We start from the raw sequence: 16,013 nt of genomic DNA, 5'->3' as shown, positions 1-16,013 counted from the left end.
ATTTGTCATACAAGTAGTGATACAATTTATATACTAAGCACGTCTATGTTATAAGAAAAGGTGTAATTAAAATGATTCGAATCCACTAATATTTAGTGGACTTTTCTTATGTGACAATTCATAATTTTATGTATGAAACGTATTTTTTGCAATAAACATATGAAAGCCTGAAAAGCACATATATTATTTATTTATTTTATATAAATTAAATAATTAATTTTAGGAATTTTTTTTTAATGCGATAAGATTTAGATCATTGGCTAATTCTTTTTTTGCTATAGGAAAATGAAGGCCTGTAACAGTCATATATGATTTTCTTTTAACATTTGTATGTTTAACATTGGCTTATTTATTTATTTTATTTTTGCTCTAAAAATATGAAGGTCTAAAACACACATATATTATATATATTTTGTTTAAGAAAATTTCAATATTAGGTAGTTGACGGTTTTTAGTTGTGGGAGATAGGTAGGAGAGGGATACAAATATAGTAATACGACAACCATACCAGGCTGTTTTGCGTTACATTAAATCGAATTAATTTACATAGTAATCTATTTTATATACTCTCTGATTTTTATATTATTATTGTGTTTCTTGATCATGACAATCAAATCTAATGATAAGATAGAATAACAAAAAGTTTGTTTGTTTATCTACCACTTATAAGACTTTGGGCCTGTTCGACGGTAGCTTTTGAGGTAGCTGTTAGCTTTTGAACTTAATCCAAACACTACCTATAAAAATTATTATACTAGTAGAAAAATAGCATTAGGCACCTCCAATATGGCACCGATTCAGGCCAAACCGGTGCCAAAAATCGGCCCAAAATTGGGCGGGTTTTTAAACAAAGGAAAAAGGCACCGGTTCAACTCAAACCGGTGCCAAAAATTAAATAGGCACCGGTTTGAACCGGTGCCAATTAAACCGGGTCTTTTTCAAACCTTAAAAAACGCGGCCTTCCTACTTCCTTTCTTCTCCTTCCTCTCTTTCTCTTTCAATTCATTCCTTTCTAACCCTTCTTTCATTAGAGACGAATTGAAGAACAACGAACCTCCCCTTTTCCCCTCCACCACAGCCGCCACCTTCACCGGCCACCGGCCTCCAGCCACCAGCATTGTTCGAATTGAAACACCGCCCTCAATTCTCCCCTGCCCTTGTACGAATTGTCGAATTGAAACACCGCCCTTGTACGAATTGAAACACCACCAGCATTGGACGAATTGTCGAAAACCACCGCCCTTAATTATCCCCTGCCCTTGTCTTTTCCCTCCCCTGCCCTTCTCTGTCTTTCACCGACCTCCAGCCACCAGCATTGTTCGAATTGAAACAGCAGCGCACCACCTCCACCTCCGCGTTGTTCCCTCCACCAGCGCGCACCGCCTCCACCTCCGCGCTGCCTCCACTAGTGCGCATCACCGCTGCTACCTCCACCAACGCGAGGGTCGTCCTCAATCTCTCATCCCCTTAGCTTCTTCCACCTCCAACTAATTTAGGGTAAGTGTTTATTTTTTTGTTAAAAATTGAACAATTATTTTGAAATTGAACAATAAAGTATTGATGTGCTTCCGTCGCAGGATAAAATTGAAATATACTAGGTCCTGATCCTTGATTTGTTTCTTGGTAAATCAAGCATTAAGCCCCTACAGCTTTTTCTACCTCAGGTTTGCTGCTTTTGCTGTTCTTAGCTTGGTGCTTGTTTTAATCGTCAGCCTACTATTAGGATAGGAGTTTACATTTAGTTGATGTTTTGTAAAACTTTTCACATGTTAACTGCTATATAAAAGAATTTAGCACCGAGTATAAGTTTTACTTAAGACACTTGTATGAGAACCTGATATAATATAAGTTTAGTTTTTTTCGTTTCGATAGGCAGTTTTTGATCCGTTTGACCAATATGTTAGCAACCCCTTTATTTGTTACTTGCACATTTGATTTAGATAAAGAACCCGGCTTTTGTTTGTCCGATTAATTAATATAATTTATACTAAGTATAAATGCAACCTAAGGGCAGCAAAATTCAAATTCAAATCTTTAAAGAACTGTGTATAAAAGCACAATGTTAATTATGCTACAAGTCTGAGAGTGGGATTTTTGGGATTTCCTTTCTGCATGATTCCAAATTTCAGTCACTTTATATCTGCTATCAATCCTTTCAAACAATGCGTCAAAGTTTTAGCATAAAGGCACTACGCCAAAGAATATTTTGCTCCTTATCTTACTCCAAAAGAACATAATTTCCTTGCCTAGGCCTCTCCTTGCACCAATAAAATAGGATGTATACAAGTACTTTGTGTCACCAGCATGTTCAACCTGCATGGGCCTACCAGCCATAGGTAGCCATTAGGAAAACCTATTTATTTGTCTTTTGGATTTGCAAACTTGTTATAGATATTAATTATATCTGAAGGTAGGCCGCAAACTTAAGACGTCATATGTCATTTTGTCAAACCAATAGTGCTTGCTACGAGGAGAAAAGCTTTTTGTTGGATCCTGTAGAAGGATTAAGGGATAAAAATATAAGATTAGGTAATAAGATTAATGTCAAATTAACTTAATACCTCAATTTCTCATTATGCTCAAACGTGTACATATATTTTTTACAAAATATATTCCTAATCATCTTAGGAATCTAATATTAACATAAAAATAATTAAGGACTCCTAACAATAATTCCTAAATATTATCTTTACATATATAATATTATCTCAACATCCCCCCTCAAGATGGAGCATGGAGATTTGTGAATTGTTTCTATTTATCCCCCCTCAACATCCCCCCTCGATACCTTATATTTAACCTAATTTTTGTTTAATGTTTTTTTTAATAGATTTGTGAATTGAAGCACGAGTTTAATTAGCTTGAGGGCTACATATTGATCTCAAGTGGGTAGTTGCTATATTGGTATGACTTATAAACTTTACTTAGCTATATTTCTTTCTATTTATCCATTTAATAAAATTTTATTCATGAAATTGCAACTTGTGTATTGTTTAATTGCAAATAAATACAACAATATATAGAATACTTGCATCATCATATGCCTAGATACCCATTCAAGGCTTTCTCATTAGGAGAAAGTCTTGAATAGTCCCCGGTTGGGACTGTTCTTGAATGTGTACTCTCACTTAGATGGTGAATATATGTTTTCTTTTCGATTTTAAGGAACATCTTGGCTTACCATTTCCTCACTATGTTCTCTGGGTACATATGTGGGTAATTATTTATCTACATCGTGTACTTGGAGAACTAGGGGGAAATGCTGTCGAATTTTCCTTAAAATTGGAAAGTTGACATACATTCACTAGTGAGAATAGACATTCAAGGATGAGTTAGGTTGGAGTGAAAAGGACCCTTTGGAAACATGCATTTTTTCCCTATATGAATGGTATATTCACGTTTTGTACTTGAATTTGATTTACATAAAATATATAGAAATTACACATTATAAATTATATGGTGCTATATATGTTTAGAGACAATTTACTAAATGGAGAAGGATCGTGGTTGGATGTATGGTAGACGCGATACATTGGAATTTTGGAATGGGGTTCAAGAGTTTTGCGAGAAGGCTTTAGCTTATCAATGCAAACTGGGTGGCAAAGGCCTTTATTGTCCTTGTGTTGATTGTAACAATGTATCGCGGGTGCAATTAAAGTCGAAGCATGGGTGGACGGACATCAGTTTTACTTCTTTGTTGACCGCATTAAGTGATATGTTGCCTGATGGGAATGAAATTCCTAAGTCTTACTATTACGCAAAGAAGCTCATGTGTCCCTTTGGTTTGGAGTATAAGAAGATACATGCATGTCCTAATGACTGTATTTTGTATCGAAATGAGTATGAACAACTGCAGGAGTGTCCACGATGCAAGCGGTCGCGGTACAAGCGCATGAGTTGCAATCCTGGCACGGAGGGACCTCCTGCTAAGGTGTTGTGGTATCTTCCCATTATTCCAAGGTTTAAGCGTTTGTTCTCAATACCAAAAGACGCTAAAAACTTGAGGTGGCATGTAGAGGAAAGAAAGAAAAACAGAATGCTGAAGCATCCAGCTGACTCTCCACAGTGGAAGAACATTGATTTGAAGTTTGAGGAATTTGGTAATGAAGTCAGAAATTTAAGGCTTGGGTTGTGCACGGACGGGATGAATCCATTTGGCACTCTTAGTACCCAACACAGCACATGGCTGGTACTTTTAGTGATTTATAATTTGCCTCCTTGGCTGTGCATGAAACGTAAGTATGTAATGCTTTCATTGCTAATAACTGGTCCTAAGCAACCTAGAAACGACATAGATGTTTACCTTGCGCCGCTTATTAACGACTTGAGAAAGATGTGGGACGAAGGGGTTTTCGTTTTCGATGCTCATCAGAACGAGATGTTCACATTGCGTGCAGCCCTTATGTGGACCATGAATAATTTCTCTGCATATGGCAACTTATGTGGGTACAAGGTCAAAGGGAAAAAATCATGCCCCATATGTATTGATGACACATCAAGCGTATACCTGACTCATTCTCACAAAGATTCTACCTACGGATTCGAAGGTTCCTTAGGCGTGATCACCCGTACCGTAGGCAGAAAAAGGCTTTCGATGGAGCCATGGAAGAGGATATTGCGCCTAGACCATTGACTGGTGCTGAGATTAGTGCTCGGGTGAAAGGGATACGAACGGTGTTTGGAAAATCAGAAAAAACTGTGGTCTCAACTGCTCTGTTTAAGAAAGAATCAATCTTTTGGAAGCTTCCGTACTGGAGAGAACATGACGTTAGGCATTGTCTTGATGTGATGCATATAGAGAAGAATGCGTGTGATGCTCTTTTGGGGACGCTTATGAATATCCCAGGCAAAACAAAGGACGAAAAGGGTGCACGGTTAGATCTGAAAGAGATGGGGATTCGTCCAGAATTGTGGCCTCAAGAAAAGGTTAGAAAGGGGAAGGAGCCGAGAATAGAAGATGAAAATGTTTAGAAAAAAAGGGAAGGAGAAGAGCAACGGAAAGAGAAAGGCCAAAGATGCGTCAAAGAAGAAAGTTAAGGGTAAAGGGAAGGATGAAAAGAATTATTTACCCCTGGCTTGCTATACATTGTCAAGGGTAGAGAAACGTATGTTTTGTGCATGTCTGTACGGCATTAAGGTTCCATCAGGGTACTCATCTAACATGAAAATATTTGTAACCTTAAATGGAGAATTGAAGCTGACAAGTATGAAATCCCATGATTGTCACATTATGATGCAAGTATTCCTACCGATTGCAATCCGTGGTATTCTACCGAAACACGTGAGGGAAGCAATTACAAGTCTTTGTTCGTTTTTCAATACAATTTGTAGCAAAGTTCTTGATCCTTGTACACTAGATGCTTTGCAAGCAGATGTGGTTGTGACTTTGTGCAAATTTGAGGTGTATTTCCCACCCTAATTTTTTAAAATAATGGTTCATCTGGTTCTTCATTAGGTGCGTGAGATTAAGTTGGCGGACACATGGGTACATTACAAGATAAAGTACAAAACCGGGCTCACCCTGAAGGTAGTATGATGCAAGGGACAGTGGGTGAGGAGATACGTAACTTTGTGGCGGACTACATAGCCCTTGCTCAACCTATTGGTCTTCCTACTTCTCGACATGAAGGTAGACTTGATGGTCATGGCACAATTGGGTCGAAACAAATGTCACCAGACCGAGATCAGTTCTTACAAGCACACCTTTATGTGTTGCACCATGTTTCAGATGTGCACCCATATTTAGACGAGCACATGGCTAGTTTGCGTGACGAATTTCCATCCAAAGGTGAAAGGGAACTTATGCAGTTGCATAATAAGAGGTTTGTTGATTGGTTTTGTGATCGAGTAATGAGTGGATTGAATGATACTAATGTGACCGATACAGTACGGTGGCTTGCGTATGGTCCTAGGGATGCTATCCGTTCATTTAAGGGATATGACATCAATGGGTACACTTTTTGGACCGAGGGTCGTGATTTGATATCTTCCTCCACCCAAAACAGTGGTGTAACTCTTGTGGCATCATCAAGGGAGTTTGCAAGTTCTAAGTATAAATCACCTGTCGATGCAGAGTTGTCATACTATGGTCAAATTCAAAAAATATGGGAGCTTGATTATTGTGACTTCACGGTTGCTCTTTTCAAGTGTAAGTGGGTTGATAATATCAGGCGTAACGTCAAATATGAGGACTTTACTCTTGTAGATCTTGGCCACTTGAATGATAGTGCGAAATCATTTATCCTTGCATCTCAAGCTAAGCAAGTTTTCTACGTAACTGACCCAATGGATTCAAAATGGTCTATAATGCTAGCTGGCAAAAGAAGAATCCTAGGCATTGGAGATGTTGAGGATGAGGAAGAATATGATGCGTTTGATGATTCAGCACCTTTCACTGTTCCTAGACCTGTTGTACTAAATGACATAGACAACGAAGCAGGTTATATGCGATCAGACCACGACGAAGGAATTTCAGAATGAGGTAGTTTGATTAAAAGTTAGTAATGGTTTCATTGAAAATATAGTTTATTTATCATGTATATAGGAGCATAAGTAGGCGAAAATGACATATTTGTAGTTTGAAATTGCCTAAGTGTACTCATTATCATGCATATACAAGGTTATAGGACCATAAGTAGGTGAAAATGGCTTAAATAGCTTCTACTTAACCCAACTCCTTTGTTTTGTGTATGAACTAACATTTATTCATTCTAACAACCTATTTTCATTATATTTAACATGTTTGTAGATTGAAATTGCCTAAGTGTACTCATTATCATGCATATACAAGGTTATAGGACCATAATAAGTAGGTGAAATTGGCTTAAATAGCTTCTACTTAACCATAATAACTATCATGCATATACTTTACTATACACTAATATTGTTTTATGATTTCTTTGACAGGTGCTTATATCTCATGGAAGACGATCATGATCCTCATTTGGGAGAGGACATTAACGATGATGAGTATGAGGACGAGTACGAGGATGAGGACGAGGACGATGATGATGTGCCTTATGATGTGAATAAGGAGGATGACTTGGGTGAGCCAGAGGATCAGGCTCAAGATGAGTTCGAGCGTAGGCTTGACAATTTTGAAATTTCAGCTGAACGTGCACCGCCTATTGTAAATACAGCACGTGAGATTGTTGGTGAGAACCCGACTCCTGAAAGTCAAGGCCAAGGACAAGATAAAAACAACACAGGTGGTGGAGGGAGGGAAAAGGCACCGGCTCAAAGAAAAAGAAGGGGTCCGACGAGAAGCTTTAAGAAACCGGACGGTCCCATGGTCTTGGACTATGAAAACAAAGGCCAACCCGGGCCCAAATGGTGTCGACAATATGCTAATCAAGTTGGCATATGTTCGCGGAAAATCCCCATTACACTTGTAATGCGGCAAGTACCTCCGGGTTTGATTCAAACATTTTGGGATGATACAAGGGTAAGTGTGTTTTTGGCACATTTAGACAATTTAAGATACCTTAACCTTATGGTTGTTACAAAATAGAAACTAATAATCGGTTTTAATTTGTGCTTGCAGAGGCTATTTTCTATTCCTAATGATCCCGAGAAGAGAAGGGTGTTTGAATCTTTATTAGCGGAAAGATTCAGAGGCTTTAAGACCAAGTTGACTAATCGGTGGATCTACAAGAATAAGAAGAAATCAAAGAAGAAGAATGCTGATGAGGATAACCGTCTCCAGTGGCAAATATGGCCGACCGTGTCAAAAGATGATTGGGAAGAGTTCGTTACAATGAAGACTCAAAAGAAAGCCATTGTAAGTTTGTGTAAATCTGATCTCAATTGAATAATAGCTTGACACTTTTTGTAGCAATAAGACTAACATTTTTAGTTTTGTAGGAACTTCGAGATCAAAATAAAAAGAATGCAGAAAAGAAGGAATACGTCCATCGTATGGGTCCTAAGACTTTTGGTGAAAAGAGACCTGAGTGGGTCGGTTCGGGTTTATACCCTAAAGCGCTTCTAGTGGCATCGAAGGAACCCTCTAGTTCCACGATCACTATATTGGTGAGTCGTGCCGGTGATTTCTTTTGTTCTCTCCATACGTTTGATAAGGAAACCGGAAAATGGGTCATCAAGGGTCCGGAAGCCAAAAAACTGGCGGATAAGCTTGGTTACCTATGAATTGTTGAAATTAAGTCACTTTTGCATCGAAATCACTGTACAAACCATTAACTGTTTTACTGACCTCATTTTTCCTTATGCTATAGCTTGAGCACACTCGAGAGATGGTGGAGGGAAAATTTGAACCAAGTGTGGAGAATGACCCTTTCACCATGGCTTTGGGAAGGCCATACCATCAAGGACGAGTAGTAGGTTCGGGAGGGTCATTGCTTGGATGGAATAAGGTGATGGGTCCCGAATACACAAAATCGGGTAGATCTCGAGCCAGTGTTAACTCACCGGGGGAGTTGGATGTCAAGGTGGCATCAATTAAGGAACAAGTACGCAACGAGTTAGTTGGTGAATTGAATGCTTGGGCGAAGCTGATGAACTTACCGAATTTGCCGTTCCTCACGAGTACCCCGGTCGACTCATGTTCTGAACCAAAAGGACAAGGAGAAGATGATAGACATGGAGGAGATGAGATACGTGGTGAAGATGTGCCACCTGAGGTAAAATCAATTGGGTTATTAAAAGTTTTAAAATACTGAGTTAATTGAGATTTGAGGTGAAATGATTGATGTACTGTTGCAGGTTCCTACTCCTACACATGCGGACTCGAGGGAGCTTGAAAATCCAACACCGCATGAATTTCCAGAGTTACAGGTGATTTGTAACCCTCTATCTTAATGAATTTTGTTATATTATCTATGTTGTTGTAAAAGTCCTATTTAACTATCTTCTTTTTATATATATACTTGTGTAGGAAGGCACCCGGTGTGCACTTCTAGCCCTGGGGCATGCAAATAGTACGGCGTTGAGTTGGGTGGCGTATGGTAGTGCCCAACCGACGACGGGTGCTACGGCGGGGCCACATCATTACTCGGTTAGGATCGATTCAGTGGTTGCGGGGTTCGAATACATCCCACTACCCGTACCGATAGAGGAGGTTGAGATAATAACGCTTTGGCAAGCTGTAGGTAGCTTCGTTGATTGGCCACATGCATGGGTGAAGTTGATTAATAAGGAGGTAAATTATTTAGTTCTCAATTTTTGTAAGTGTTAAACCGTTAATCACTCTTAATATAAAACCGCAACCGCCAAATTTTTTTTTTTTTTTTTTTTTACAACATGCAAGGTCCGCCAAATATAAGTGGTTTTCATTTCAAATTACATAAAAATTGCCAAGTTCTAAGGTTTTGGGTCCAATTCATCAAAATCAAGGTCATTTGAGCCGAAATGGCTACTCACTTGCCTATTTTCTTCATTTCTCAACTAATAAACTTATACATTCTCAAACCATATCATAGTTACATATGTATAAGTTATTGTGAGTTGAAATTTCATAAAAGAAGCAAAGTTCTAAGTTTTTTTGGCGCATTACATCAAAATAAAGCCATTTTGAGCCGAAATGGCTACTCACTTGCCTATTTTCTTCATTTCTCAACTTATAAGCTCCTTGTATCTCAAAAAAACTCATAATGACATATTTATAAGTGGTTTTCATTTCAAATTACATCAAAATCGCCAAGTTCTAAGGTTTTTGGTCCAATTCATCAAAATCAAGGTCATTTGAGCCGAAATGGCTACTCACTTGCCTATTTTCTTCATTTTTCAACTAATAAAATTTTAAATTCTCAAAACATATAATAATTACATATTTATAAGTGATTGTGAGTTGAAATTGCATAAAAGAAGCATAGTTCTAAGTTTTTTGGCGCATTTCATCAAAATAAAGCCATTTTGAGCCGAAATGGCTACTCACTTGCCTATTTTCTTCATTTCTCAACTTATAAGCTCCTTGTATCTCAAAACAACTCATAATGACATATTTATAAGTGGTTGTCATTTCAAATTACATAAAAATCGCCAAGTTCTAAGGTTTTGGGTCTAATTAATCAAAATCAAGGTCATTTGAGACGAAATGGCTACTCACTTGCCTATTTTCTTCATTTCTCAAATAATAAACTTATACATTCTCAAACCATATCATAATTACATATGTATAAGTGATTGTGAGTTGAAATTGCATAAAAGAAGCAAATTTCTAAGTTTTTAGGCGCATTTCATCAAAAAAAAGCCATTTTGAGCCGAAATGGCTACTCACTTGCCTATTTTCTTCATTTCTCAACTTATAAGCTCCTTGTATCTCAAAAAAACTCATAATGACATATTTATAAGTGGTTTTCATTTCAAATTACATAAAAATCGCTAAGTTCTAAGGTTTTGGGTCCAATTCATCAAAATCAAGGTCATATGAGCCGAAATGGCTACTCACTTGCCTATTTTCTTTATTTCTCAACTAATAAACTTATAAATTCTCAAACCATATCATAATTACATATTTATAAGTGATTTTGAGTTGAAATTGCATAAAAGAAGCAAATTTCTACGTTTTTTGGCGTATTTCATCAAAATAAAGCCATTTTGAGCCGAAATGGCTACTCACTTGCCTATTTTCTTCATTTCTCAACTTATAAGCTCCTTGTATCTCAAAACAACTCATAATTACATATTTATAAGTTGTTGTCATTTCAAATTACATAAAAATCGCCAAGTTCTAAGGTTTTGGGTCCAATTCATCAAAATAAAGCCATTTTGAGCCGAAATGGCTACTCACTTGCTTATTTTTTTCATTTCTCAACTAATAAACTTATACATTCTCAAAAAATATCATAATTACATATTTATAAGTTAGTGTGAGTTGAAATTGCATAAAATAAGCAAAGTTCTAAGTTTTTTGGCGCATTTCACCAAAATAAAGCCATTTTGAGCCGAAATGGCTACTCACTTGCCTATTTTCTTCATTTCTCAACTAATAAACTTATACATTATCAAACCATATCATAATTACATATTTATAAGTGATTGTGAGTTGAAATTTCATAAAAGAAGCAAAGTTCTAAGTTTTTTGGCGCATTACATCAAAATAAAGCCATTTTGAGCCGAAATGGCTACTCACTTGCCTATTTTCTTCATTTCTCAACTTATAAGCTCCTTGTATCTCAAAAAAAACTCATAATGACATATTTATAAGTGGTTTTCATTTCAAATTACATCAAAATCGCCAAGTTCTAAGGTTTTTGGTCCAATTCATCAAAATCAAGGTCATTTGAGCCGAAATGGCTACTCACTTGCCTATTTTCTTCATTTTTCAACTAATAAAATTGTAAATTCTCAAAACATATAATAATTACATATGTATAAGTGATTGTGAGTTGAAATTGCATAAAAGAAGCATAGTTCTAAGTTTTTTGGCGCATTTCATCAAAATAAAGCCATTTTGAGCCGAAATGGCTACTCACTTGCCTATTTTCTTCATTTCTCAACTTATAAGCTCCTTGTATCTCAAAAAAACTCATAATGACATATTTTTAAGTGGTTGTCATTTCAAATTACATAAAAATCGCCAAGTTCTAAGGTTTTGGGTCTAATTCATCAAAATCAAGGTCATTTAAGCCGAAATGGCTACTCACTTGTCTATTTTCTTCATTTCTCAAATAATAAACTTATACATTCTCAAACCATATCATAATTACATATGTATAAGTTATTGTGAGTTGAAATTGCATAAAAGAAGCAAAGTTCTAAGTTTTTTGGCGCATTTCATCAAAATAAAGCCATTTTGAGCCGAAATGGCTACTCACTTGCCTATTTTCTTCATTTCTCAACTTATAAGCTCCTTGTATCTCAAAAAAACTCATAATGACATATTTATAAGTGTTTGTCATTTCAAATTACATAAAAATCGCCAAGTTCTAAGGTTTTGGGTCCAATTCATCAAAATCAAGGTCATATGAGCCGAAATGGCTACTCACTTGCCTATTTTCTTCATTTCTCAACTAATAAAGTTATACATTCTCAAACCATATCATAATTACATATTTATAAGTGATTTTGAGTTGAAATTTCATAAAAGAAGCAAAGTTCTAAGTTTTTTGGCGCATTTCATCAAAATAAAGCTATTTTGAGCCGAAATGGCTACTCACTTGCCTATTTTCATGAAAATATAAACGACTTCTTCATACATAACCTTGGAGGCAAGTTATATGGGGTAAAAATTACTGGCCAACAAGAATATTGCCTTCCAAATTTTCCATGTGCTGAGAAACCATCTGTGCATAGACCCAATCTAACATTACGGGGCTCACTTGCAAAATCCTTGTATGTGTTATCAAGATGTTTCCATGCTTCACTATCACTTGGATGGGCGAGTGTTCCACTTACCCTAGGATTTTGTGAATGCCACTGCATTTCATGTGCAAGGTCTTTAATCGCATAGAGCCTTTGCAACCTTGGCGCGATCGGGAAGTAGAATAACACTTTGGCAGGCACACATTTTCCACGAGAAGTCTTCTTATAACGCTCCCCCCCCCCCCCCCCCGCATTTCGAACAATTTTCAAGGTGAGCTTTATCCTTCCAAAATAACATGCATCCTTTAGGGCATGCATGTATCTTCTCATGAGGAAGTTCAAGGCCCTTTACCACCTTTTTAGTGTCATAGTACGTCTTGGACATTGAATTCTCATCAGGAATTACTTCACTAAGAGCGATGAAATACTATCGACACATCTATGGGGCAAGTTGTATTCACACTTCAAGCTCGTAATCCTTGAAGCCATCTCTAAAACAGATAATCGACTTCCTTCATACAATGGTTTTTGTGCGGCCGCTAACATCTCAAAAAACTTCTTAACTTGAGGATTAGGTTCTTCTTTAACATTCCGAATATCTTCATGCATTGGATCACCATCAACTTGACCAAATGCATCAATAATCATGTCAACATACGGATCCGATGGCTCATTAGATGCTTTTAAAGAATCAAAATCCTCTCCATGACAAACCCATTCATAGTAGTCATTAAGAAATCCTTTTTTATACAAATGCTCTCTAACACTTTCAACATCTAAAAAAGGAACATTTTTACACTTTGAACAAGGGCATATAATCTTTGAAGATTCTTGAAAATCACGGTGTTGTTTAGCAAACTCAATAAACCCTCGCACGCCAATTGTGAACTCTTTTTTTAGTAGTCGACCTTCTAATCTCTCATACATCCATTTTCGATTCAATTTCTCCATGATCCTAACTGCTAAACGACATTGTTAATCATACACACATATTCATTGGGTGGGACAACATAAATATAGAGAAACCAAAAAAAAGAAACTTAATAGGAACAAAAAAAAAACTTAATGCATCAATGTATGATATCCACGATTTGCATATGTTTATAGTGAAACAAGCAGAAAAAAACTATGATAGGTACAACTCAATATATTTTACCAACTCAGGGAACAAAATTTCAGAACAGCGGAAACTACATACATCAAAATATGAAGCAGCATAAATATGAGAATAGAATATCTAGTGTTAAGGAAAAATATTAGAAAAATAATCTAAAAATATTATATAAGGTTTTAAGTCAGTTTTTGTCAAGTGGTACAGCTGGAAAATCTGAAAAACATGGTATGCTAGTAAGGAGTTGACAGTGTCTTTTCTAATTACATTTTTGAGTTTCAACATGTTTCTATACAGGTCTACTCTTTTAAATAAAAATCATGAGAAATATATATATTTCTATAACTATTATACTACGTACTTACACCTCATTTTTTGTTGATCTCACTCTCAAAAAAAAAATACATGGGCACGCTAAAATCACTTGATATGATAAATTATTATCTGAGAAACACATATTTAAACTGATGCCCCGTCTGTTTTGCTGATGATATAATTTGACTATGTGAAGCACTACAATCAAAGGTGGACATTTCATTTTCAATCTCACACTCAAATCTATGGTGTAGGACCATTAATTATGAGTAAATTCAATTCAGATTCATATACAATTACATAGAAAACTAAAGCAAAGGACCATGAACACAAATTACAAATTGTATGATTTATAGCCTTGCATACAAAGATTTTCATCATGACTTATCACTTATCAGTCACACACAACATATTTAGCAATGAAATACCTACCATAATTCGCAGACCAATTACAAAATTTTATCCAACAAATTCATATTTACAAAAGAATTAGCAGCAGGGCCAATATTCAGATTGTTAAGGGTTTGGTTATTGTTGACAAAAATCAAAATATATTCCCAAATTCCCAAATAAAATTGGGAAAATTGCAGAAAAACAGTTTCTATTTCACTTTATTTTATTCCTAATTTATTTATTTTGTTATTTATTTGATTTTATTTACTTGTATATTTTTATTTAATTTTTATTAGTTTAGTGTTATTTCTCTTTTTCTATTTCACTTTATTTTATTCCTAATTTATTTATTTCATTTTTATTTGTCTTGATTTCTCCTCGGTTTTGTGTTTAGGGTCCCGGGTTTCATGTCAAGTGAGTTTGGAGATCGGGGACGAGTGAAAGTGTGCAATTCTTTACTTTGATGGCTGCTGCCCACCTCTTATCCATCACCCCACCTTCTTAACCTCCACCACACCAATTCCCCTGCTCCCTCTCGCACACAGCAGCCCACTAAAACCTTGCTGCAACTACCAACCACATTAGCCCACCAAAACCAATCAACATCCCCTGCTCCCTCTCCTTCACTCACGCATCAAGCCATCAACCACCACGCATTCCAGCCTTACCACCAACAACACCACACACACCAGCACCAACCACCGCCAAAACCGCCAGCATCTCCTAAAACTAATTAGCCACGCACTTCTCAGCCCACCAATTTCATCCATCATCCACCAGAGCAACCCCAACTGCTACAGCAACAGCAGCCGCACCACCACAGCCCAAACCAGCCACGCAATCACACCTCAATTCTACCACCATCACCCAATTGCAGCCGCACCACCACCTTCACACGCAGCCGCAACAACAACCCAATTATCCCCTGCTCCAATTCACCTCGCAACAGCCCCTGCTCACCCTCACCAACACCAGCAGCCACCCAAACCAAACTAAAATCACCACAGCAGCCCCTCACCAACACCACGTCAACAACCAGCAACAATTAAGCAATTCGGCCCCTCAATTAACCAAAATTTACTCACAATTTGCATAATCATTAACCAATTTTCACGAAATAAGGTTAGTCCAATTGCGCAAAAAACCAGCCACACATGATTCAATTATTCGTTACCAAGAAAAACTAAAGTAGCTCGATTGAAATTTCAGAAAAGGATCCAAATAAGCCTTAATTAAGCACACATAATTGAACCCAATCTCGACAAAACGGAATTCTACCACCACGATTTCACTAATCAAAAGCATGAGTAAAAACCTAATATATCAAAAGCAAAATTAAGCTTATGAATTAGAAAACAAACCTTAAATTGATGATCAGTGGAGAACATAAATTGCACTACAATAGAGATTCAGCGCACGAAAATAGCTATAAATTTGATATTTTTTTATGAAGAGCAGTAAAGAGAAGAGTATGTAAAGAGAAATAGGGATAAACTGCACTACAATAAGGAGTTATAGTTCTTTTTTTTTTTGGCGGCAACAACTTTATTATACTAAGGGTTTTCTTTAATTCTTTCTTAATAAATTAAAAAAAAAAAGTAGCGACAACCGTGTTAGTTGCAATAGTAGTGCAATTTTTAGAAAAAAAAATGATTTCAAAATTATTAACACTGGCAACTACAATTTAGTCGCAAATTATTATAAGAGTGTCGTAAATTAGCGACTGCATAGCAACTATTATAAAATTGGTTGCAATTTTTTGCGACTACTCGTCTATTTCAGTTGCAAAAATACTTTTAGCGACTAATTATTATGGTAGTCGCAAAAATCAGTCGCTAATTAGTGACCACATAGCAACTACTGCAAAATCGGTTGCAAAATTTGCAACTACTCGTCTTTTTCAGTCGCAAAAATATTTTTTGCGACTAATTAT

Source organism: Chenopodium quinoa, unplaced genomic scaffold, assembly GCF_001683475.1.
Source record: "Chenopodium quinoa cultivar QQ74 unplaced genomic scaffold, ASM168347v1, whole genome shotgun sequence".
NCBI lineage: Eukaryota > Viridiplantae > Streptophyta > Magnoliopsida > Caryophyllales > Amaranthaceae > Chenopodium > Chenopodium quinoa.
Note: the sequence above shows the minus strand (reverse complement) of the source record.